At 41.7% G+C, this 25,117-nt stretch overlaps 1 long non-coding RNA gene across 2 annotated transcripts in view; it reads left to right on the forward strand.

Annotated features, from left to right (window-relative positions):
* LOC128072569 (uncharacterized) overlaps positions 1 to 25,117 on the forward strand; it is a 39,908-nt gene that overhangs the window by 10,432 nt on the left and 4,359 nt on the right. For both annotated transcript variants that reach the window (XR_008202355.1, XR_008202356.1), the window contains one exon: positions 763 to 893. This is a non-coding gene — a long non-coding RNA (uncharacterized LOC128072569). The remainder of the gene's footprint in view (positions 1 to 762; positions 894 to 25,117) is intronic.

The raw sequence follows: 25,117 nt of genomic DNA on the forward strand, positions 1-25,117 counted from the left end.
AATAGTGACTTTAGAAAACTAATTGGCAGCAGCAAACCGGAGAGTGAAGGCCAAAGTTAGAGGGGAACTTTTATTACAGTAACTCTAGTCAAGGAAAAGGGACATAAAGGCATCTTTGTTTCTCAGTCAAATTATCTGATTAAGAAATAAAACATTTTAACATGCTTTAAATGCAGCATTAATTATTTATATGAAACAAATTAAAGCCAGGTTCCATGAATTACACTTTGTGTGTGTGAATTTAATGTTACAGGAATAGAGGAATAGTAATCCTTTTACATTCGTGCCTTACTTCATTAGGCAAAATGAAATATTAAGGGCTCCATTCATTCAAAAAATTCTTATGCATTCAGGTCACAGTTTTGCTGTGGCCTCCCTTTTTTTTTTTAAGGGTACAATTTACAGCACTGGTTTTTAACTGATTCAGAAAAAGCAATCTGCTCCTGCAGGATGGGCTCTAATAAATGGATGAGTTTGGGAGAGAGCAAAGGTACTGTGGTGGGTCATGTCGTCAGTGAAAAGGCCCAAAGGATGCGGTGCTGTGAGGGTTCAAAGCTGCTTGAGTATAATAGATCATCAGATGCATTGCTGGCAGGGAACCTCTGAACTGCATGAACCCCTTTCCCTGCAAATTGGTCAGTAAATAATATTCCCTCTCATTGACTGTTTGCAGTGACTGGGCAGTGCTGCATTCAGGTGAATGAAGAACAGAGGCTGTTACGGGGGCGTATGTGTTCAGGGATGTACTTTTCTATTTTCCAGACATTCCCATTTCAGCAGTGGTGAGTCCGTGCTCAGCTCCACGGGAGGAATTCCATTGACTGAAGGCAGGCTGATGCCTGGGGGATGAGGTTACATGCTCATCAGTCACCTCTCTGACTGCGAACCCACTGGTAGGGCGCTGGTGACTTAATGTGTTGTTTTGCTTATGGGGATGTGAGAAAACATAAGAGAACTCTGATGGTTTATCATTTCTGTTGTTTCTTATTTTTTTGTTTCTTTTTTTTCTTTTTCTTCTTTCTGTCTGAATGGAGAAACAGCCAGAGGTATTCACCTCTAGCTTTCAAAATATTTACAACATTCACTTAATGTTAAAATAATCATTTTAAAAGAGAGATGGGGGAAAAAAAAAACCCAAAATCCAAGAAAGAAATGACAAAAAAAGTCTTACCCAGAAGCTTGCAAATCGTCAGCTGGCTGAATTTATATAAACTTTTGGGAAATATAGGAAAATGGGACGAGGCGTCAGATGGTTGGGTAAGATTGATGTATTTAATAGTTCAGTTAATATGGATCAACATCTGCATTTGGTTACATCTGCATAAGCGCCTAACTTCAGCAGAGTTGTGCTGTTGGAACCGAATTTGGACCAGTGTTTTTAAATAGGCCCTGGTGCAGAATACCTGCCGAGAGCTCAGCGCTGTTGTGCCCGGTGGCCCTGCAGAGAGGGTGTAATGCAATCTGTTAGTGTTTCTCCTGTAATTTTTAAAACACGTTGAGGAGTAATATATTTTTTTATAATAGGGTACTCCCTGTCTCTTTAAGTAACTGTCAGATGTATGATGTCCTCGTGCCAAAATGCTACGGTCTGCTCCCTCTGAGCAATTGTTAATTAAATCCATCCCTTATTGTAGAGCCTGCCTAGTCTCTTACCCGTTCTGCTTATCTGTGACACCAGATGATGCTCAGTAATTCATGGCCAACATGCTCCCACCTTCAGCAGAGCCTCCTGTGCACTGACCTTAGCCAGCTTCACCTTTTCCTTATTCCCAAAGAGAATGCAACACTGGAGGCAGCAGTTTTTATCAACTTCTGCTGCTGACCAGATGAAGGCTCAGTGTTAAATAAATGTCCTCCCATCCACTGCAGCCCCCCAGCTGTCACCGTCCCCCACTGCCCACCAAAATGTAGAGCAATGGGAGAGCAATGGACTGTCCTCAAAGAGGACCATGAGCTGCACTGCTAGTGGGGAAGAACTGCTTCTGCTTATCCAGGTAATGTCGCTGTGTTGGCTGGAAACTCTCCACTTGGTCCTGGGCAGTGCCACCTGCAGATCCCTGCACCTACTGGTAAGGCTGATACACAGGAGCTGGTAGGAATACTTTCATAGCTGACAAGCTGTTTCCCGTGAACAGTGTCAAAGATTTAAAAGCCACTTCTGCAAATGGGACTTTCTGGCAAATACATGCTAAGCAAATCTTTTATTATTACCATATGGCTAGGAATACTCCCAGAGTTCTCCTGGAAATGGGTACTGTACCAGCAGAAAGCAATATTCTGTTGGCCTGTGCATTGCCTCAAGGGTATTTACCATGGTAATAAGATCAGTAATTCATCTCCTAAAATCACTGGGAGTACAAATGCTTATTTAAGTAGATGGTATCTTGATTGCAACTGAGTCAGGAGAGCTCTTAAAGCTGCCTATTTAGGCTACAGATCTTCTGTTAAAGGCAAAGGGCTGGTAGTTCTTGGTAAACATAAGAACATTGCGTTTCACAGCTACCTCACATTTTCAGCAACTCAGAGTAGATGTATAGTACATCCCTTGGTGAAATGAACTCATACAAATCTGTTAGGAAATGATGCCTCTTGCTTTTTTTTCCACTATTTTTTGTTTGTTTTTTTCACTTTCCATAGCAATGTAATGGGAAGAGATACAAATCTCTCCATCCCCAAATGGTTTGTTGGAAGAAAAGAGGCAGAGAGAAAGCCATCACTGCGTATGTTCCAGCAGCATCTGGAGTCACCTGAACTCCACTGCACTAGGTGATGCAGCACCAACAGAAATTAAGAGGCAGTCTTGGCCCTGAAAGGAAAAATCTGGGGAGTAAAATTATTTACTTTGTCACAGAGTAATCCAGTGCCAGGGAGTCTGCAGATTCAATGGCCTCTGCTGTGGAAGTCCTGGAGGCTTCCAGGCTCGTCCAACTGCTTTTATTTTGTGTGCAAAGCTGATGAAGAGAAAACGGGTTTTTATAACAAAGGCATACAAATGAAAGTTGAAAGACCTGACTTCTAATCCCAGACTGCTGCAGGAACTCTTCACAGAATGAAAGATATGATCCAGAAACAGAGAAATTCATCAAATTGTTTTATTTGAGGAAAACCATAATGTGTCCTCTGAGAATCCAGAATGAGTGCTTATAGCCCTATGGCAGGAAGGTCTCAGGTGGTCCACAGTGATTCACATTGGTGATGTGGTATTGGAGGTGAATCACAGAAAAACTGAGCTAGAAGTGCCTAAACCAGATGTTTTCTAGTTTGCCGAGAAACCTGAGCAAGGATATGTGGCTGAAATGGAAAGCGTTAGGCATTTTCCTGCAGAAAGTGCTTTAACTTTGTCAGTACTCTTCCTTTTCCTTACAAATTTGATGAAAGAAATATTAGTTTGTACTCTCCATGTGAGAAATTAAGGATTTTTCAGCAGGCACAATTCTTCCTTGTAAGTCAGAATTTTCACCTTAATTTTTTTAGACAGACGTAGATCATAAACATTTGAATTAACTTTGACCAGTTTGATCTGTTGTCAGATAGAGTATGTATGTAGATGACACCAATACATTTTGGTGAAGTTCTCTGGATTCCACCAGAATTCATAGAATGATATTTCATTATTTAACAGTGCTTAACACTTTAGGTAGCAATCTCCATCCTCAAGCTTATTAATCAATGCAACACCTCTGAAAGGAGCATTTCTGTGCATTCCAATTAGAGTGAGAAATTTAAAATGTATGGATGTGTTCTGAAGTGTTGGTCGAACAGCGGAAGAAACCCAGGTTTTGAAATTGGGAATTTGTGGTTTCTGTCCTCTGCTCAGGCCAGACTCCTGTGGCACACAGGTCTCTTTATGTGCTTAATGCATCAAGCTTTGCTGGATTTAAAGCCACACATCAGCATGGTGGTGCTCCGACTTCAAAATGTGATAACACAACTGATTTTTATAATTGCTGCGTAGAGGACCTGAGATGGGAACACGGCACGCGGCTGCAATTTGCTCTTTCCAGCTTTAACACTTGCAGGAGCTGGAAGATTAGTTTCTAGTGCTCAGTAAGTAGTGTAGTGCTAAGTGACCTCTGCCTTCTTTCATGCTAATAGGTGTGACAGTGTTGGGTTAACAAAGAGTTCAATCCTGATATAGCAACAATAATTTTGTCTGGAGTGAAATCTATTGAGTTCCCTCATCTCTTTCCCGTGCTTGCTATTGTAGGACACTTATGGTACTGCTGCTCTATTCTTGTAGCCAAGAATAGAATCACAGAATGGCCAGGGTTGGAAGGGACCTCAGGGATCACAAATCTCCAACCCCCCTGCCACATGCAGGGCCACCAACCTCCCCATTTAATACTAGACCAGGCTGCTCAGGGCCCCATCCAACCTGGCCTTGAACACCTCCAGGAACGGGGCATCCACAACCTCTCTGGGCGGCCTTTTCCAGCGCCTCACCACTCTCTCAGTGAAGAATTTCCCCTGACGTCCAACCTAAATCTCCCCCCCTTCATCTTAAAACCATTTCCCCTCGTCTTGCAAGACAGTGTGAGATGGATGTTTTCTGCCAGCTACAACTTATAAAAAATGTATATTTTATCCAATAAGCTTGATTTAGGAAACGAGGTTTGTTCACTGTTACCACCATTCCAGTGCAGCAAAAGAGTATAAAAGGGTGAAGAGTATAATGCAAGACAAACCATTCCAGTTGGTTACTAGAGGCATATCAGTAAAGATTACTTCCTGCATACGTCAAATGATTGATAGCAAGTTTTAAAGCTTTTCCAGTTCTCTGCTAGTGCTATCCAACTGCAATAAACCACAAGGATTTCTCTTACACCCTTCCAGATAACCCCCCTCATGCTTCATGTAAGAAGAGCTTTAACAATAGTAAAGAATAAAAAAATCTCAACAAAAAGGTACAGGAAGTTATTGCTTTTAAGTAGCTCAGTCTATTGCTTTTAGTGTTGACTATCTAAAGAATAGCAGGAGAGGAACTGTTAATGTGTCGTTTCTTTGCTCTTGGTAGGCAAGCCTCTGAGGCCTTGTCAGCAGCCCAACATAAATCAGCAGTTGTGGCTAGCAGCCCAGCACATGCCCTGTTGGTGAGGTGAGATGATCTGGGGATGACCAAACATCTCTGGCAAAAGCTCAGCAAGCATGGCCCCTGTGCTGGTTGCCTAGATAGGACAAAGCAAGGCCACAGGCTAAATGGTGATTTCTCCATCACTCCTACCTATGAGGTGCAGGCTGCAGTCTTGTTCTTACTCCCTGTCTCCTTGATGGCTGAGCTGCTGGTTCTACTCATGAGTAGGGCAGAATGTCTTGGCTCTCTAGGGGAATCCATGTCCATCAGACTCCAAGACCTGGGAAGCACCTTGAAAATACTGAGGCTTATCTGCCTCATACAGACGCAGCCTGCTTGGAAATTAGCCCCAGCTACTAGGTTTGGGATTGGATCTGTCTCCAAATATCCCTTAAATTTAAGGGATATTTGTCCTGTTGATGTCAATGATATTTCTACTATTGACATTACTGGCTGAGGGTTCTAACACTGTGTTTTAAACCACAGGGTTGTAGTTTGATCTGTATGTAATGTAAAGATAGGTATTAACTGGGAAGTCTAATATTTTGGAAGTCTCTCTCTAGTAGTTCTTATTAAATTCACAACTCCAGCATAATGTATCTTTCTGTTCTAATCATAGCATTGCTCTACTTGGGCATGGCACATCAAAGGGGCTACCTTGCTCTTGCAGCAGAATTCTCCTTAGGTTCAGTCACTCTGGGGACCTATACCAAATTTCCCCAGTTCTGTGCACAGGCCAGATTTTCAGCTGCCTTTTAATCTTTGGCAATTTGAATTTATATGGAGAACTTACAGGTGACAGCCTGGCTACATTGAGACAAGTAGGATAGAAACCATGTCAGAACAGTCCCTGAAAGTCCTACAGTGTGCTTAAAGCATTTCAAGAGAACCCTTGATCCAAAGTATCAAAGGGTTACAGTAAGATCAAGAAGAATTAAAACTGATGGTGTGCCAGAAATCACGTGCAGCACAAGGTCATTACTCACCCTCGTTAAAGCGGTCTCAGTACTGTGGCCTGATCTGAAGCTTAATTGAAAAGTTTCAAATGATGCATTATAACGAAGACAAGACAGCCACTGCCCATTCCACGACCTCTGCTAAAAATGTCTGATCGGTAATAGGGCAGAAATCTAAGCAATTGCTTGAGGATAATCAAGGCCTAATGAGGTATCCACTTCAGTCTTTCAAAGACATTGGAACCTCTCCCTGATGCTGGAGAGAAGGCGAGGGCTGATGTGAGCAAGCTTCTGCATCCAGAGAACAGGCTGCCTGGGCAGGGTAGTCACAGGTCCTTGGCATCAGGGGGAATACCAAGGCCAAGGCTCTGTCTGCAGTGAGGGCTGTCAGCTGCGTAAAAGGTTAGCGGCCTGGCGTAGATCAGCCTCCTCTCAATTGGTCTCTTTTGCAGTCGTTTTCTGTTAGCCCAGACCGTGAACCAACATGGTAATTCAGACACGATGGACTCCGCATGATGAGGTTGTGCTAGGAACCAAAACAGTGGCAATAACAGATAGCTGAATGCTGATGTTATCAATTCTCCCTAAAAATTCACAAAAACACGTAACTCCTTGATGCTCCACTTGAGCATGATAACAAACTGCAAGTCACAATTACTTAAAGAAATCAAGTGTCTCCTTGGCATCTTCCTCTTTTTCTTTGTCTTATTATCAGTTTGGCAGAGAGGTCAGTGCCCATATCCACACGATTATCTCCACATCCAGCTGCCAAATTGTGCAAGTTGCTCTTCCTGGGCTACCGCTTGAGCAGCCATATTATAAGGCCTGTGCTTGCCCCTGACTGATGAGCACTCACAATTTGGGATCATCTTTCAGCCTGCAGAAGCGGAATGGTTTTAATCTTTCTGAAAAAGTCAGCTCAGCCATTTTAACCTGTATTTGTAGGCTCTGCTTTTGTGAGGAGAGGGTGTCACAGATTCGTAACTGTTTGCTAAGCAGGTTTGCTTGCTGCTCCTAATCTTCCCTGTCTCTCTTGCATTTTGAGATAAACTAGCCATGGGAAGTTAGACCGGACAAAAACATTGTATAGGGTTTCAGGTTCAGTGTCAGAGTACAGCTGTTAGTGGTGGACTTGCTCAAAGTCATTGTGCAGCTTACCAACTTACAGAAATTCATCAGCAGCACAGACCATTTTCTTTGGCCTTCAGATTCCTCCCTGATTTTAAGTACAGTTAAAATCTGAGTGCTGCTTTCTTTGTTATGAAGTCCTCCTTTTCGTGTTATTTCCTTCAACTTTGAAGACAAGAGACTGAAAAAGAAGGCTTAAATAAAGAAACAGTTAAAGGAAAACAATCACAACTGCATTTATGCAATCTTTGGCACACCCTTGGGCTGAGCATCAAGCCAGTGTGTTTTGCTGAAGTAAGACCTCCGATGTCTGACATACAGCACCAGCTCTGCAAATAGCACCAGCTGGCAGCAGCCCTGCTCCTGTCTGTTGCTTGCAAATTAATACCATGTCTGTGCAGGTAAATAGGTTGTCATCAGCGGTGCCTGTGGTCACCGTGGGCTGAACCCACCAGTGTGGGGATGTCGCATCCGTACTTTCCTCTGTGTGCTAAACTGCTGCTGCTATACCCATGAAAGCTGTGCCCGAGCACTTCCACTGTGCTGTCCTGTCCTTAGGGAGCTCTGGGCCACCCCGTCGGGATGGGCACTGCCAGCTGCTGAGTGGGTCTCACACAGCAGCCCACCTGGCTCTATGTTGGCTAGGCCAGCCTTCCTCGCACCGTGTCAGCACTGTGAGCAGTGAGGGACAGGTTGCCCGGACAGGTCCAAAGGTACAGTGTCAACAGGCAATTCATGATTGTTAAAGGCTATGCTTTTGCTGCTCATCTCAACTGGTCTGATGTTTTTGACTTCAGGGCTGCATTTTCCTCATCTGTTGCTGGGAACATGCTGGCTCACACTCGCTGTGGGTCGCTGAGGCATTTAAAAGCAATCTGGGTCTCTACTTCCTGTACAGTATTTTGGCCTACTCAGGCTGACCTTAGTAGGTCTGTTCTGTAAGCACTGTGTGTATGTCTTGTGTGTGTGTGATGACCCATGGACTGATCATCCCTGGTTTGGTGGTAAAGGATAAGGAAAACTTCCAAAGAATCCAAATTTGCTATCGAGTGGGAAAAGGAGCAGAGGGAGTGAGAGAGAAGCCAGTGAAAAGATGTTTCAGCTGTATGCAAGCCACTGGCTCTGCTGAGTTTTAAGTAGTGAGGGGAGAAAGCCTCTGACATTTAAAAAAATGTAGATGGCATCCACGTGGCAAAAAATAGGGCAGTTGAGTTATCAGTATATGATGAGAATATGAAAAAAGTAATTATTGTATAGTTCTATTAATGAAATTGCACTGCAGCACAAAAGAAAAAAGTCACAAATAAAGGCCACTGAGTTACTTCAGGGGAAAAAAAAATCTTCTATTATATGAATAGCAATATCGTCTTGTTAGCTTAGCAGAGGGCTCTGGACACTTAAGGAAATTCTAAACATTTCCATATATCCTAGTCCAGGATGAAATTAAACTGTTGTAAAGCTTCCCTGGAAGCCAACGTTTATCTAATATGTAAGCATATTTAGATTTCATTTTGAAATGGTTGTTAAATGCTATCCTTTGGCTGCACTCTATCCTTCACTCTAACTTTAAAAAAAAATTATTGAACTCTGAGATTTTGATGCTTTAAAAAATGTGCTTTCAGAACTAGAAATGCCTGAATGACCAGTTATAACATGAACTAACCCTGAGAGATATCCGTTGAGTCTGCTCTCCTCCTTCAATTTGCTGGCTGTTTCTCCAGTCATGCCTTGCATTAATGTTTTACAGTTAGCTAAACTGTGTGTTATATTTTAGGTCTATTTTTGTTTTGTCTAAAAAATTTCCAAATTGGCATTAAGTATTCAAGATGTAATCTCTGTAGCAGGAAACTAGTTATCAGATTCATACAAAACAACTGGGCAATAGAAATAACTCTGAGCAGAATGCATTTTTTCTTAGAATTAATTTAGAGAGAATGTAATGGCTGTGAAAGGTGCTGGATTGCAACATCAGAGAACCGAAGCTACTATTTAACCACAGAACGGTTACAGGATGGGAGATGGCTTTACAAGATTCTCAATGGGGTTTGACGAAATGGTTGTCTCTGGTTTGGTGCCTTTCATCTCGCTGGAACAGGCAGTCTTTCATGTGGCACTAGCAGTCACTCTCTGCTTGTTGGCTTCTGCTGGGGTGGTGGAGGAGTCCTTCTGTAAAAAGAGAGTGATTTTGCTGCGGGGAATGCTAGCTAACATTTGCAGTGTGGTTAAACCTTGGGTTGGACACTGTGACCTGCACCCAGCATGCAGTCTTTCACCACCTTTGTTATGTCCCCAGGTACCACAGGCATAGCAGTGGGCCCAAGCTTTGCATCTTTTGCTCTCTGAGGCCACCTGTTTCTTGGAGAAAGGAGAGGAGAATGAACATGAGGTGCTACTATTGCAGTTACAGCAGGATCAGGGCCCATTTGTCATTTTTCCCATCTTTTTTTTCTACAGATCCAGAATAGTTATCTCTGAAGGCCATGTATGATCCAAATGGTTTGAGTGTCAATTCTTGGTAGTCATTCAGATAAGAATTTATCAAAAAGTGGGCAATATTTCGTGTTCTAACTGGTAGTCTTGCCAACAGCAGGAGTGCTTTTCATTATACACATTAAGCTTCAATTTATATTTGCCACTTGGTTCAGTTGATATTCTTGCTGTTGACATTTTTTACTGACTTCATGAAGAGTGGGAGAGCCCTCAGAATAATTTTTACTAATTTCTCTCAAAGGGAGAGACTTTCCATGGTCCAGCATGCCTCCCCGCAAGCTCACCAGGGAAACAAAGCCATTCTTGGGGTGCTTGATATGTGGAAAGGGGGGGGGGAGGGCCTATCCAGTGGGTCCTCTGCCATGGGGAGGTTTGCAGAAGCACAGCTGACAGGCCGGTTACCTCATTGCAAAGCTGACTCGTGCACTAGCCCACTAGGAACCAGTTAAAAGCTTTGCTCCAAAGCTACATTCTTCTGCTTGTTGCAGTATATTGGATAGGAGGCTGCATTCCCTTACACTGGAATTTCCTGTATTAGCACTGCACAGGAGTGGATTTATTTTGTAGTCCTTGAGATTTGAGCTTCATGGATTTTACAGCCTTTATGTGCCACAAAACAAAGATTTGGTTTCTACTGAGGCTTTGCAGAAAGGATTACCATCTGCTGACTTGTTGGTCTACCAAAGACTGATGTTCTCCAATACTGCAAGTGACCCTGACCAGGATTATCTCACTGAAGTGAGTATTATTGACACTGCTCTCATATAGCTTCTGTTGGGTTTGGCATCAAATGTTGCTTTTTGCACTGATTTTTAGAGCTAAAAGAAACTTCTTCCCTTTTTGTTGTCACTTTGCAATGCAAACTGCTGAGGGAGGTCATGTTGCTTCCGTTGTAGCAGGAATATATTGATTACAATATGTACAATGGTAAATTAGGCCAGAGTATGGGCATCCTTCTTTGGTATTTTCTGTCCTAAACAATCCTATGGTTTTCTGGGAGTAAGGGTTCAATACCTTGAAGGAATTGTCATAGATTCATCCTGTATCTGGGGCATTTTACAGATGCCTATGGAGTCTTACCCTTTTCTTAAACTTAACTCAGTCCAGCCCTGCTGTAGTGTTCCCACTTCTTAATTTAATGGGAATTAACCTTCAGATATCCAACCCCTAGATTTATAGCTTCAATGAAATGGAAGCAGGTTGTGTAAGGCATTCTACGTTCAAGTGTGTAGTGTGTTATACTCTACTTGTGGAAGAGTGTAAAATGTCTACCTGGTTTTGGAAATACTTTATAGTGTTATTTAGATGCCAGGTTTTTCATTGTTCTGATAACATCTTCCTGATCTGCAAATTTTAAGAAGCAAATCATTAGATTGTTGAGATTTTTAAATATATGTAAGAGATTTTGCACTGTGGTGTTGATTCAGGTCTTAGACTTGCACAAGAACCATGTGGGAGCTGCGGCTCTGTCAAACAGGTTTTCCAGAATTGTCTAGGCCCCTCTTTTCACTCACCTTTTTCTCATGCTCTTACCTCTTTCACTTCCTTTCCATTTTTCTACAGACTCTGAGTGACTGCTGCCATAGACTGTTTCCTTTGAAAATTCAGTTTCCCTAATATTATTTGTACTTAATAAGCTAAATTATTGATTCAGGATTTTCAAAATCTAAGTAAGGATACTTTCCACCTTAATTGCATACTAATTAACATTATGCTTTGTGGAGGATTAATATTATACAATCTGTAGCCCTCTCTCCTCTACCTGTAATGCAGAAAACCATTTTCTTTTGTCCAAAGATGACTGCTGCGCTTCCCAGTAGCCAGTGTGTGTTTTCACAGACTTGCCTTGGAGCTCCACCAAGAACAAGTCTCCACCCAAACATTCCTCATGGAGTTTTTCTGTTATGCTGTTACAAGCTGTATGGTTAAACTAGCCTCAGTAAACAACACATGCTAACATTTGTGGAGTATCTCAGGTAAGAAATTTAATGAGACCCTCCCTTATAGAAACACAGTCATTGTATCCCTGCTGCAGCTCCTGGTTGCCAGTGCAGGAAGATGTTGCAGTGCTGATGTCATCTCTTGAAGGCATTAATTTCATTTGCAAAATACTGTGGTTTTTCTGAAGTGTGTGAACTTTCCTTACTTTCCTTTCTTGAAATGTGAATTAATGCTTTGTTTTCATCTGTATGGCCTTGGTATGTATCCTGCCATTGTACACAAACCTTTAAAGCTGTGTGGCAAGGATGGCGTGTTAAAAAAAATCACTGTTAGAGCAATTAAGTTTTATTTTCTGCAAGTCCTACTGATAAAAAGTATCCAGTGGTTTTCACTGCTGGCACCCACCTTGGTGCTCAGCTACTAACCCAGCCACGTGTCAAAGCACCAGCTCAGCCACTGAAAACAAACTGAAGGTAAAGATAAGTAGTAGGAAACAGTTTAACCATAGTATACCCTTCCCTGCAGATGGTAATTCAGACCACATCTTGTGTGCTTGGGCTGTGTGCTGGTGATGTGCTGCAATGTAAACACAAACAGAATTGTGGTTAAAGTTTAGAATTGTCATGGAACTCCTAGTTGTTCCTCTCCAAACTTCATCCCCGCCATTCGTATTTGAAACTATACGGCCTTTACTTCCAGATCCATGATCCATGGATCATAGCATTGATCCATGCAGTGTCCAGGTTGAGCTCTTTGAACACCTAAGATTAAAGTTCCCCTTGTTTTATAATTTCAGCTGAATTAAATGTTAGTCACTCCTTGCTGGGAGACATTGGGCTGCCCGTCACTGAGAAGCTTCAGTCTGGAGGCAAGTGCGCTTCAGTGCCAAGGGAAATAATAACCGGATGGATGGAAAGCATCTGGGATTGATGTGGTTTAAAGGTGCTGTTCGTGCAAGCTATTGTCAAGGAAGGAGTTAAGGAAGAGATTCACTCTTAAAATGCAGGTGCTCTAGTGCTTTCCCTGACAGATTTGTTCCAACAGTGTTTTGAATTCTGTTTAAAATTTGAAAGAGCTAAACCTTCAGGCTCTTCTCTTCCTTTCTTAAATTCATTTCCCTGTTTAGATGAAAAAGAAACATTTTGCAACTTACTTTAAACTTTCTTCAAAAGACCTGCTGGAATAGGAACATTCATGTGCAGCAGCACACAGGCTGTAAACTAATGTTAAGCACAGCAGACGGAGCGATTCTAAGTGCACTAATGGGCGAACATTAGACTGCAGGAATTTACCTAAGAGAAAACTCAGGTGAGGAGGGACTGCCAGGCGGGGATAAAGCCCCAATGAATGCACCAAATGATGGAAGAGTATTACCAGAGTAAAGAGCTGCATGTGTAAAATAAATATCGAAATGGGGAAATAGTGCCAACAAAGATAATGAAAGGTAGAGAACATTTTGGTTAAGTAACTGGTAGAGCAGCATGCGCACACAGCCTCTGCTGCTCCCTATGGGATCTTAGGGTGTTTGTCTCTCTCTCCCTCCCCCTCATTTTGGCATTTTTTCTCTCGCTAATGACTGTGGCTTAACAGAGTTAACAGCATTAATGGGCAAATCTCCTTCCATCCAAACGCGGAACAGACTCTTTTGTAGCGCTCTGTCAGATGTTTTCAGGTGCGTACTTGCCTCTAAATTTCTGACAAACTGTTTTTCTCACAATTTTTGACTAATGCTGTTAGGATCCTGGCTGCTAGTTCCTTTCCCTGGCGCTGGGGAAGTAACAAAACAAATGGGTTGAGGTTTGCATGATTTGTGAATATGAAGGAAAAAAAAAATTCGTGTAAAAAAAAAAAATACCCCACAGGAAAGAAATAATGGGCAATATGTTTCCTTTTGAACTTTTTCAGAACAACCTCTGGAAAAGGTGTCATAAAGCCCCCAGAAATGAGTAACAGCACAGGGACAAAGAAAACTCTGTTACAGATGTCTCTGCAAGTCTATGAGCAAATTGTTTTTTTCTAAATAACTCCAGAACATTACATGGCCTTAACAAGTTTCCCAGGACAGGAACTCCGAGTTTATTACTTACTCACATTGTCATCAGAAATTAATTTTGTCCCTGAAAGACAAATTGGCTGGTAGCTTATGAAGTTAAATGGAAAGAACAAGTGAGCATCTGTTTCTTCTGCATTTTGTCTCCTTGGTGTCTTACATATAAATGAATCAGAGTGTTCAAACTTAAATTAAGATCTTTGGCTAGATAAACAGTTAAAACTGGTTCCCATAGCTACCTCTCACACATAGCTGTGATTGCATTATAATCCCCTAGTAATCAGGTCTAAATGAAAGAAAGATGATAAGGGTGCTATTTTCAGTTTTCAGTACTGATTTTTATTAGCGCTCAATCAGATCAGGACTGCTTTGCCTTTCATCACATTGTGGCAGTGTTTGTAGAATCATTAGAGTAATAAAGTGTAAATCTTACCAAGGTGCATTTTTCTTGAGGTGTTTTATATAACGAAAACTCCAAAGATTACACTGGCGGGTACAGGAAAGATTTGTTTCTGCAACTGAAGTGAGGATGTAATGTATGCTATATTCATTTATTCTTTACCCGAGCGAATACCTAATGAATTACCTCGCCAAGGTAAAACAAAAAATAAAAATGTCCAAAGAATCAGCCTGTCTGAACATGGTCCTGATATACCATATAGTGCAAGTACTGAGTTTAGTCATTTTTTTAATTTGCCTTATTATCTTGTATCATATCTCTCCCTGTGCATTACCATGCAGAAATGAATTACAGGCAAAACCACAAGCACTGCTATTACCAGCCTGCTGTTTTTAGTAAACTGGTGCAGCCCAATAAAACATCATGTTGCAGCAATATATAAGTATTTATTGTAGAGTAAATTTCAGCTGAACAAAAGCACATAGGGAGGCCTGATCCTGCTCATTCCAAAGGCAGTGACAAAGCTGAAGCTTGGCTTATGCATCATGTGCGCCTCACCTGTACCCTTGCTTTGCAGTGTCCTTTACTGTGAATTTTTCTTAATGGCATTGCTTCTGAAAGTCTCCTGACTGCCAAATTTAGACCAGCCTTCACCCAGCCCACAGAGGTGTTCCTGGGTGTTTCTGCATGCAGACCTATCCTTTAGCACAGAGATTGCTCTGTGTAGTGTTGCAGGAGTGTTCACAGAGTTTGCAGGTGTGCCCCACATTTGCAATTAACTCCCAGTTTCATACTGGATTGATTTTACCTTCCCATGCACTTTTTAAAAAAAATATCTGGTGAGTGTTTTGATGTATCATTCTCTAGCATAACTATCAACGTCTCCCCATTTTAAGTATTCAATGCCTTGTATATTTAATTGAGGAGTAAACTGTCCTAATAATTCAGTGCTAGATATTTACAGTCATCCACACAACTGGGGGAGTATGAGGTAGCAGCAGAAATTAGTCCCAACATTAGTTTTTAAATTATTTCTTTTAGAGCAGCAGGCAAACAACTTTTCTGTTTTTAAATGTACCTGATGTAGGAACGATGCCAAATATTAGCAGGTTATGCTTACTTTCGTTTTTATAAAAGATGCTTTTTTTGAGCCATCAAACAATGCTGTTTGTGAAGTTACCGAAGGGTTGGATGCTGTCTGATGTTAAGATACAGAGTATTTTAGAATGGGGACCATTTCATACATATAAACTGATAGTTAAAATAATTAGCTATTGGGATTCACGTCAGACAAAAAGGAATAAATCAGTCCATATGATGCTATAGATAAGGGAACAAAATTTATGTTTCAAATTTTAATCTGTTAAGACTTATAAGACGCAGGGAGGCTCTCAGTCTAAAATGATTAATTTGCTACTAATATTTTAAATTACAAAAAGCTCCAACTCAAATGCTGTTGCATTAAAATCTAGGCAGACGGTATTTTGGTCACAGAGGTTTTGTGTGCGTTTGTATGTTGACACACAAATGTACTGTGTCTAGAAGATGTTGCTATGTCTAATGACACAAAAGAGAGTAAATTGTAGAGCCTGATTATCAACAGATAACAAGACATACTGTATATAAATAAATGCTCAGCATCAAAACCCATTATTGGATTAGCTATATAATCATGTTTCAGGCTGTAAGTCTGTGCTGACAAATGAACACTTTTCATTTGGCTCAAGGTCCTCATCAGCAACGGAACTAATTTTACATTCTCACCCATTAAGTGAATAAGATGTGGAAAAAGCTGTCTGCTTTTTGAAGTGTAAATTTGCTGCTACAGGCTGTGCAGACCAAAGCTCTTTTGAAGCAGTGAAATGAGATCATCTCTAGGGACATGTGAACCTGACAAAGTTTAGGTCATTTCTGTGGAAGGTATGGTGAGGGGGGAGAACCATTTGGATATGGTTTCAGTAGTGACTTATATGGGGCAATTTGGAAGATGCTGAACTTTACAAGGTTTTTGTTCAGATTTGTGAGAGAACTTGAACTGGAAGCACAGATGCGAGCTTTCAGCCCTCAGAGAGAAACCTCCATAAACATCCAAACTGGGTACATGGCCAGCACAGTTTGGGAACACTCAGCAAGCTGTGTGCTGAGCCTGTGCTGCTCAGCAGAATGTAACCAAGCAGTTGTCAGGGTCTGGATGCTCCCCTTGCTGTCTCTGCTGTATGTATATCAATGGAGATTCAAAAACTAGCTTGGGCGTTTTTCTGAAATGGCTGGAGCTGGAGGAACTAGACCGTAACATCTCCCTTTCCACCCCTGGGAAGTCCCTCAGGAAAGAGGAAAATCACAGCTCTGTTTCTCATCCAGACACCCTGGCCCCCTAAATCATAGCCTGGCACCTGTGTTGGCTGACCCTATAGAAGCTCCTGGCTGTAGGGGAGCACGTCCTGTATGGCCAGAAAGGGACAGGAGAGAGGGGCTCAGCAAAGGCCCTCCATCAGCTGATGCCTGGGGCAGGTTACAGTAGGCTTTAGGCGTAGCGCAGCATCGTCATCAACCACGGCTCAAGCAAAGATGATGAAGACATTGCTGACACCAGCTTAGAAGAAAAGAATCTTGTGAAAACCACTTTTTTTGTTGTTTTGTTTTAAGATTTCCAGACACGCAAAGTAGTGTTAAACCACTTTTTAGGATCATGAAAAAAATATCCCCAGGCAGTGTTGAGTGTCTAACCACAGTGCTTTTCATTTGCAAACCAACTAAAAATTAAGAAAGGCTTTGATTGTTCATTCGTTAATTTGATTTTACCCCCTTCTCTTTCTTTGCTCACTGGAACTTTCAGTCTTGCTTGAAAAAAAATTTGAAGTTGTTTCATCCACCTCTTTCTGATGTTTTATGGCCTACCAGTGGTCCATGGGCTGCAAGCTGAGAGATGCTGGCAGAACGCTGGGTAGTGCTGTGAGCGTGTAATGAAGCTAAAGAAAATTACGGGAAACATAGCATGAAAATATCCACCCTTGGTATGCCCATCTAAACGGGACCAGTTAAATCTTAGTTCAAGCACTCTGAGCATATGGTTTTGAAATTGTTTCTCTGAGAGTAATGGCTATCAAAGAGTAAAGATGTTTGTCAGGCTCTTCTGTAAGGAACAACGGGTTTTTAAAAAGATTCTCTAGGAAAATGATTGAACTGTTTTCTCCCATGGCATTTTTAACCAGCAGTATTAATGTGTCATGGAGGAACACCTGACCAGAACTGAGCGAAACCTAGGTGAGAAACCTCACTAGACTTCTCATCTGAAAAAACAAATGGAAATAACGTGACCCAAAATAAAGTGAGATGAAAGAGAGATTTTGTGCTCTCTTCCTGAGCTCACCATTTTGAATTTGCTGCTGCTGATGTCCTGATGGAGCCTTGTGCCCTTAAGCAGGAGTAATTCTCTGCTTTTCCAAGGGCTTTAGCTGTTGAAATAGCTCTCCTGCAGTCAGTGGTGATCATTCAGGACCTCTTCTTCAGTTTCCACATCAAAATAAAGCTGTTAGTAATATCTCTATACTTCTCTGGCATATTATGAAAGTTAATTAGTTAATGTCTGCAAAAGACTTTGAAAGTATAAAATGATGTGGAAGTTCCAAACGTGATGCTGTGAGGGTCTGTCTCCCTTTCCCCAGCTGAAGGCAGAATGAGTTAAAGTTAGCCAAGGGGGGTAAGAGAAACAAGAGAGTCTTCATGAGTGTATCAGGGGAAAAGGAAATACTGGAGAGAAAATAGACCCATTAGCAAATGAGGAAGGAGATGAAGTTAATTATAATTTTAAAATGGATGAGCAATACAACCACTTTTTTTTTCTTTTTTTTTTTTTTAAAGAAAAACTCAGTCTTTAAAACAAAAAAAGTAAGGCAGAAGCAAAGACCTTGTGAAAACAGGTGTTTGATTAAAAAGTGAGGGGAAGAAAACCTGTAAAATGGGAATGTATGTAAATGAGCAAGTCTAGATGAAACTCATCTTAAGGTCTTAAGAGCAATGCGAAACTAATGCATTTTTTAACTATTTACAAGTAGTGTGGAAAAAATGTGGCAGAAGATGTGGCAGAAAATGTGGGGAAGAATCATATCAGAAAAAAAAGCCAACAAGCATTAAAAAAAAAAAAAAAAGCTAATTTGTTTGGGAAAATGATACCAATGGTTACTGACTAGTAAGTATTCCTCTGTCCTGAAAGTGAAAAATAAAAGTGGAGTAAGCAAAGGAACACCACAGCTGTTGGGTTATAAAGCCACGCTACACAACGGAAGTTTCATGACTGGGTTACAAAGTACAGCAGTGAAGAGCCGAGTACAAATGTTGGGTCAGATCCTGAGCTGCTGCTCTGCCCCTTTAAACCTGCAGGTCTATTTGTAACATCTGAACTTGAGTAAGTCATTTGACAAAAATACCTTGCAGACACATATCTGAGAAAAGAAATCCAAATTGGCTTTGATAGGAAAGGTGTCATTTGGGCTGGGAATGGCAGTATGAGGCCAAACAAAAGTGATCTGAAGATTAAAAAAAAAAAGAGTCTGGTTGTAAGTATGTTATGATTATTTCAGCGCAAAGAATGATTAAGACATAATTATAAAAAGAATACCAAGTTACTGTATGAGCAGCAGAACTAGGGCATCGTGGCTCCCAGTGCATTCAGATGCTCGTATTCACTTGTATTCACTGGTGTTGTACAGGTTTTCTCCATGACAGCCCCTCCACAGTCCAGGCAGGCTGGGGCCTTGCTGGGCTGTGGCCTGTGGTGGGGACAACCCACCTCTGCCCACCGGGGTCAGCTCTGTGTCACCTCCAATGGGCAGTGGTGTTTGAGAGCTACACAGCTTTCAGATGCAATCAGTTAAAATGGCCGGTTTTCCCAAACTCAGAAAGTAATCACATTTCCCATATCTATTTGTTGGGAACTTAAATTTAAATATCTTGAGAAAGGATAAAATCTGAATGAAAACTCGAACAGAGCTCAAATTACAAGTGAGCAAGATGCACTGTATTTTGAGACTCTGTCCCTCTCCTTTATATCATGTCCAAAACACTGTGTCTAATCAGGTGGACTGCATACAGGTAACATCTTTATTTTTCAGATACCTACTTCTACTATTTTAGAAGTTCCCCTGCACTAAAAACACTAAGCATTTTTCCAGTGAGCTACCTGCTCCATTTCAGTGTAAAGGGTTAAGGAAACAGGGAATTTCTAGACTGATTATTTTAGACTGTGTTATTTTTTAAAACCATGTTCATCTCTGACTGTTGAACATGCACACGCATCTCTGGTCAGTAAACACTGCTTCTTGCAGAGAATGAGGCATATAAAATTTCAGACAGGTTAAATATGCCTGTCAGAAAGAGGGGACCAAAACTAACTTATAATTTATTATATTCAACCTCCAGAATAATGGCAGCCCTGCAGGTCCTGCAGACTAACACGGCAATGTCTTCATTGCTGTAGTGGGAACTGAACTGGTGACAAGAGCACTATTTCTTGTCTGTAAGTTGAAAGTACCACTGAGTTAAATGGAGCATCCAATAGCCTCTTATATGAGGACAGAAGAATGCAATTTGATTTAAAAACATTGGCATAATATCATAGTGCTACCTCTTTGTGTCTGTTTACTATTCTTCTCTGTTCATTAATACCAAATTTTTGAGAGGCTTCTAACACTATTCAGTTTCACAGGAAAAAAAAAAAGGTGTCATACATGGTTTCATGGCAGCAGGGAGGTGACAGCACACATGGGCTGAGAAGCAGAAATCTCCTTAAACAGCAGAGACTATGTCAGTAACACCTCAAACATGGTTTTGAGAAGAGTGACTTAGCAGTTTTCCTAGCTATAAAGCTGGTTCACAGTTGCATGGAAATCTATGTAGAAATACGGTGCCCTGTTCACCATCAGGATTACAGAGCCTAGAATGGAAAATGTGGAAGGAATGATGTGAAAACACAGTTAAGCGTGTATTCTGTAGGAGTGGTAAGGCTCAGAGAGTCCAGTTCACAACTACAGCCCTACCCATCGTTCCAGCCCAAAGTTACCTTTGGAACAGCAGCTCTGTGGGGAGGATCAGTGCACCCACAGAGCCCTCCACCTCGTCTTCCTTTGGATCTCATTCCTAGGAGCATTGTACACCTCTGCCTGTCTCTTGCCTGTCTCTTGCACAAGAATGCAGCTTTGTGCACACCAGTTCCTTCTGCGTTCCTTAGGATCCTGGTTCCCACCTTTCCCCTGACTTTCCTTCATGACTTGCTTATTCCTTAATACTCCAATGTAGTGTATTGTACATTTGCTGGGAGCCTAAAAAAGCAACAGATTTTATCGTTTGGATAGTAGATATCTAATGCCCATTATGGGCTGACTAAATTTAGTAGAATGGCAATCCACCAGACTACTAAATTTAGTTAAGGCTGTCCAGTCAGATCATTTTACCTAGCTTAATATTGGACCTCATAAGATAGGGCCTATCGAACCATATGTCTCCAGCTTCCCTAGCTGCAGATAATATTATTGTTACAGCTTTTCAAAACATTCATGCTGGCGTTTTTAAAACCTTGACTTCTTTAATTTGTATATTATGTTACAAGTCGTAAAGTTAGTCAAAATTCATTTGGTTTTCACTGAAAAGATCACTCCTCAGAAAAAAAAAAAAAAAAAAAAAAAAAGATCATGCTGATTTTGTTTTAAACAAAACCTTTCATTTTCCATGTTGCAATTTAATTTCAATTAGAATAGAATGAATTTTATCATCAAAGGTAGAGTCCAATTTGTAGTGAAATTTTGCACAATATTTTTCATTGTCTTCATGCATTTCTAGTTACCATCAAATCTCAATTCTGTTCCAGAGAGTAAAAAGCTTTATGAGAATCCAGACAATCTGGAATATGACATCTCATTGCAATAAACACAAAATTATCTTGTGCAGAAAATGAGATCTTGGTAAGGATCCCATGCACAGCAGCTGGAGTTACGGCTGTGGGATCTCATATGACTAAAAGAATAGTGTGTACACAGTAATCAGCTCTGCTGTAATTCTGCCATGGTATAGGGAAAGGAAATTGCAGTAGCACTATTCTAGGAGTAGTCTACAGACTTTGTCTTTTTTGGTAGGTCTTGAAAGGGAGCCAGTGTCTCCCCATCCTGAGTCAACCATTCCCTATCTAAGTAAAGTGAACTGAGATCATCTAGATACTGGTCTTCATTTCTAATGAGCTTTCCCAGTAAAACAGGAAATGTTAATCTTGGAAGGGAAAAAAAAAATGGTCAAAAATCAGCCAGAGAACATTTAAAGGTTTGTTCTGTACTAGCAGGGCTAAGAAAAAGGCCTGAGAAAAGTGTGTCCTGGGATCACTCACAGTTAAAGCACTGATTAATTAAGCAGAGGGTCATTCTTCAGAAAGGCTGGAGGGCAGTTTGGGCCCTGGGGCTGTAATTTGGACACTTCTGGAGTTCTAGATACACTGAGCTATTCTGCACTGGGCCTGTGAATATGTGCATTCTTTTGGCTGAACAATGGCATCTTTATTCAAATGTGAGCCACTAAGTAAGTGGCTGTCTCCTAATATGGGTGGTATTTCTTCCTGCTCTGCCTCAATCTCCGCTGCTTTCCTGTTGCCTTATCAGTGCTTTGTAGCACAGCTGACAAAATGGAATCTGTTCACAATGCTAAAAACCTCCCCTTTCAGAGACAGAAAAAAGAGCCCCAAACGCTTACATATCCTCCAATTCTATGGCAGGGTGTTTACTTCTTTAAATTTGGTTCTGCTTATCTGACACTGTTTTGGAAATTAATAAAATGGTGCCTGGCTTTTATTGTTTTGACAATGGGAAGGAAATTAACCCACAACTGTTACAAGTGTTTGATCCAAACAAGGGAGATAAATCCACAGTTTCGAGAAGCCTCATTCTCTGTTTGTCAGGCATCCTATTGCATCTTACATGTCTGAATTATTCCTCCCACTTTTAGCAGCAATACCATCTACGTAGATGGTGCTCCTTCATCTTGCTTTATGCAAGTATTTCTTCACGGTAGCTTTATTTGCTGTACCTTACCCACTGTTTCTTCTTACTCACTGGCCTTAGCTCTGCCAGCAGATAGAGAAGAGGTTGTTTGTCTGAAGAAACGAGGGTGGGGTGGAAATACTTCATGCTAGTTAAGTCAACCAAAGTACTATCTGAGTTACAAAGCATACTGGAAAATTAAACAGAAGATCTGGGCCCCACCTGTGCTCTCCCAGGAGAGACCGAGAGGAGTTTTGAGAGCTAGGAATGCACAGTTCCCTGCAGGTAGGTCTGCAGGGAGAGGCAACGCTGACAGTGTTTATGCAATGTTCCTTGGTACTAATAGTGAGTTGGGTGACAGCAGGCTGGCTGTGATATTGCACTGCAGAGATCTGGGACTTTGCTTATCACAGCAACTGGGCTGTGATGCCATGCACACAGCAGACCTGTCCCAAAGCCCACCGCGAGCAACTGATTGCTGTTGGTGTCATGGGGATCAGTGTGACAAGACCAGATATGTTCTGTGCTTCCATCACCAGGAGGAACCAGGCATCTCTGGCTGTATCTGCCTCCACAAAAAGCCCTTCCTAAGTATCCTGTATCTGTACACTGACGCTGACCAGCTGACACTGTTCAGAGCCCTGAGCTGGTGTTTGCATGACTGTGATGTAACATATCAAACAGACCATCCTCACAGTGGGGATCTCCGTGAGGGCCCAGCACTGAGTGGCAGCCACTCCCGACACAAGCCCTGCTCCTCTCCAAGCTCTGGAGCGCGGCAGCAGCACAAGGCAGCACTGTGATGCTCACCGGTGTGAGTTTTCACCAACCTCCTGACTGAACCTCGATGGAAATATTTGTCAGCCTTGGGGATGGGGACACAATGGGAAGACAAATGACTGGGGGTGTTCTCAGCTGCTGGCTGCTAGGCCCCTCTGACCTGCGGAGTGTTGTGTGAGAAGGCTCTGTTGGCCTGTGCCTACTGGGGATGGAAGCTATGAAAGGGCCACGATGGAGCCCACGATGGAGAGTAGGAGTTTTGCATTAGCTAGGGTAAGTTACCCACGTGGAAATTGAGATTCAGACCTGAATGAGATGGATTGACAAAAGTCTGTTGTTACTGTCGCATGTCTGACCTCTTGGAAATAACATTAATTCAGAAGTTAAATTTGTTCAGCTGACAGTGATGGAGTGTTTGGGTTAAGGAGGAGATTTTTCAAAGGCACAAAATCAACTTAGCTGTGTGTTAGGGCTACACACTGCTATGCTGCAGTAGACCCAGTGCAGCAGGTGTAGGCTGCCAGCTGCCAGAGGCACACATTGCACTGAGGGATGTTCTGAGCCCTTCCCAAAAGAACTGCCATTCCAAAGGTGGTTCTGAAGGTACAGATCTTTCTAGACGCCTTAAATACAATTACATAGGAAATTACTTCTCCTGGTTTAGTACCTAAGAGGTCAGTTAGAGCTGGCAGCTGCAGACATGGATCTCATAGCAGGCTTGGATGGGAGAAAGCACTGTTGCCATGATTTGGAGATATCCCTTTCTTTTCTAAACTACACTGGCAGCTCATGATCACGGCATGTCAGAATGACATTCACTCTATATTACACAGAGCATATAAAAGTCTGTGTTTACATTGTGTCTCCTTTGCCCTTTTCAATTTTGCTTTATTTTTTTAGTTCTGTAATTTAAGCAGTACATATTTGGGGATGTTTTTTTCCATGCCTTGTCTAGCTTTATGGCTTGTTCTGGCTGAGGCATCCTTACATGATTTGATTTTACAAGAAATATAGGCTAGTATATATGTATGTAATTGTTCCACAGTGAACCAATCTGTCTGGAGCACTGAGGGAAGATACATATGAATACTTTTTTTCATGCTATTTACAAATAAAATTGTTAGAACTACAAGTGATGCAAAGTATTAGGAACAGCAACAATAAGACTTGTGCTAGTTAGCAGGAAGCATAAAAGTAAGCCAGAGAAAAATTCATCAGTAATATTTTCATCAGAAATAGAATCTATTGTAACCAGGGGAGAGAAGCACGAGTAGGCAAAACCGACTGTGCTTAGAACCAGTATGTAAAAGGAGCTACAAATCACACACTGCTGAGTGAAGTCTGAAAAGCCAAAGTCTGTTTTGTCTACCAGGAGAGTCTTGCTGTTGTGCCTGGGTGTTGGGCAGGAGGTGGGCAGTTGTGTCTGCCAGGGGCTGCTGAAATGCCCTGCATCAAAAGCACGGAGCAGCCCGTAGGAGAGGTGAAGTCGTGTCCAGCTGCAGGTGACCTGCCACTTGGTCCTTATGCTGGTGGCAAGTGGTCCCCTGATACCAAAGTGCTGAAGGAAGCAGCACAAAGTCACTTAGATGGAGAGCAGGGACCCTTTATGGAGTAGCTGCTGAGCCTTTGCCATACAGAGAAATCTGAGAGGGCTTTGGTGTTTTGAAGTGGACCAGTGCAGAAAACAGCTGAGAGCTGAAGCTGATGCAGAGCAGGAAACTGCTTAATAGAGGGAGCACTGCAGTGGTATCAGCAGTGTGGTGTCAGCGCTGCAAGTGCCGTATACTAGGGCTTATTTAAAGTGGCTACTGTAAAAGTCTTCAAGCCAGTTAATTACCAGTTTTTGTTATGTCAGGAACTCCTTGAGTTAAAGCAGAAAGAAAGAAACTGTTCATGAATATGTTTCAGTTCCGTTCCAGTTTTAAGGGACAACTTAAAAAAAAAAAAAAAGCGGGGAGAAAGAAACTGATAAAATGATTTAGTTCATGGAAGGACTGAAAAAGCTGAAATTACATATTATGCCCCATCTACTCTTGCATAAGCCATTGAAATGGCTGGAGACTTAATTGGACTAATCTTCCATTGCAGTTATGCGTGAGCCTTAGGGAGCCATGGGGTGCATATGGGCCAAAGCACCAGCCTATGAAAGCAGGACAAATTATCCAGCAGCATTTTTAAAAATAGTAGGTGTCCAGGTAAGAACAGCCAAGAGGCTTGACTTGCATTTGAAAAGCATTAAGGGCAACTGAGAAATTTAATTTGATTTATTCATCCAGTGGACTT

This window comes from Tympanuchus pallidicinctus, unplaced genomic scaffold (assembly GCF_026119805.1).
Source record: "Tympanuchus pallidicinctus isolate F22 unplaced genomic scaffold, pur_lepc_1.0 scaffold7, whole genome shotgun sequence".
Lineage (NCBI taxonomy): Eukaryota > Metazoa > Chordata > Aves > Galliformes > Phasianidae > Tympanuchus > Tympanuchus pallidicinctus.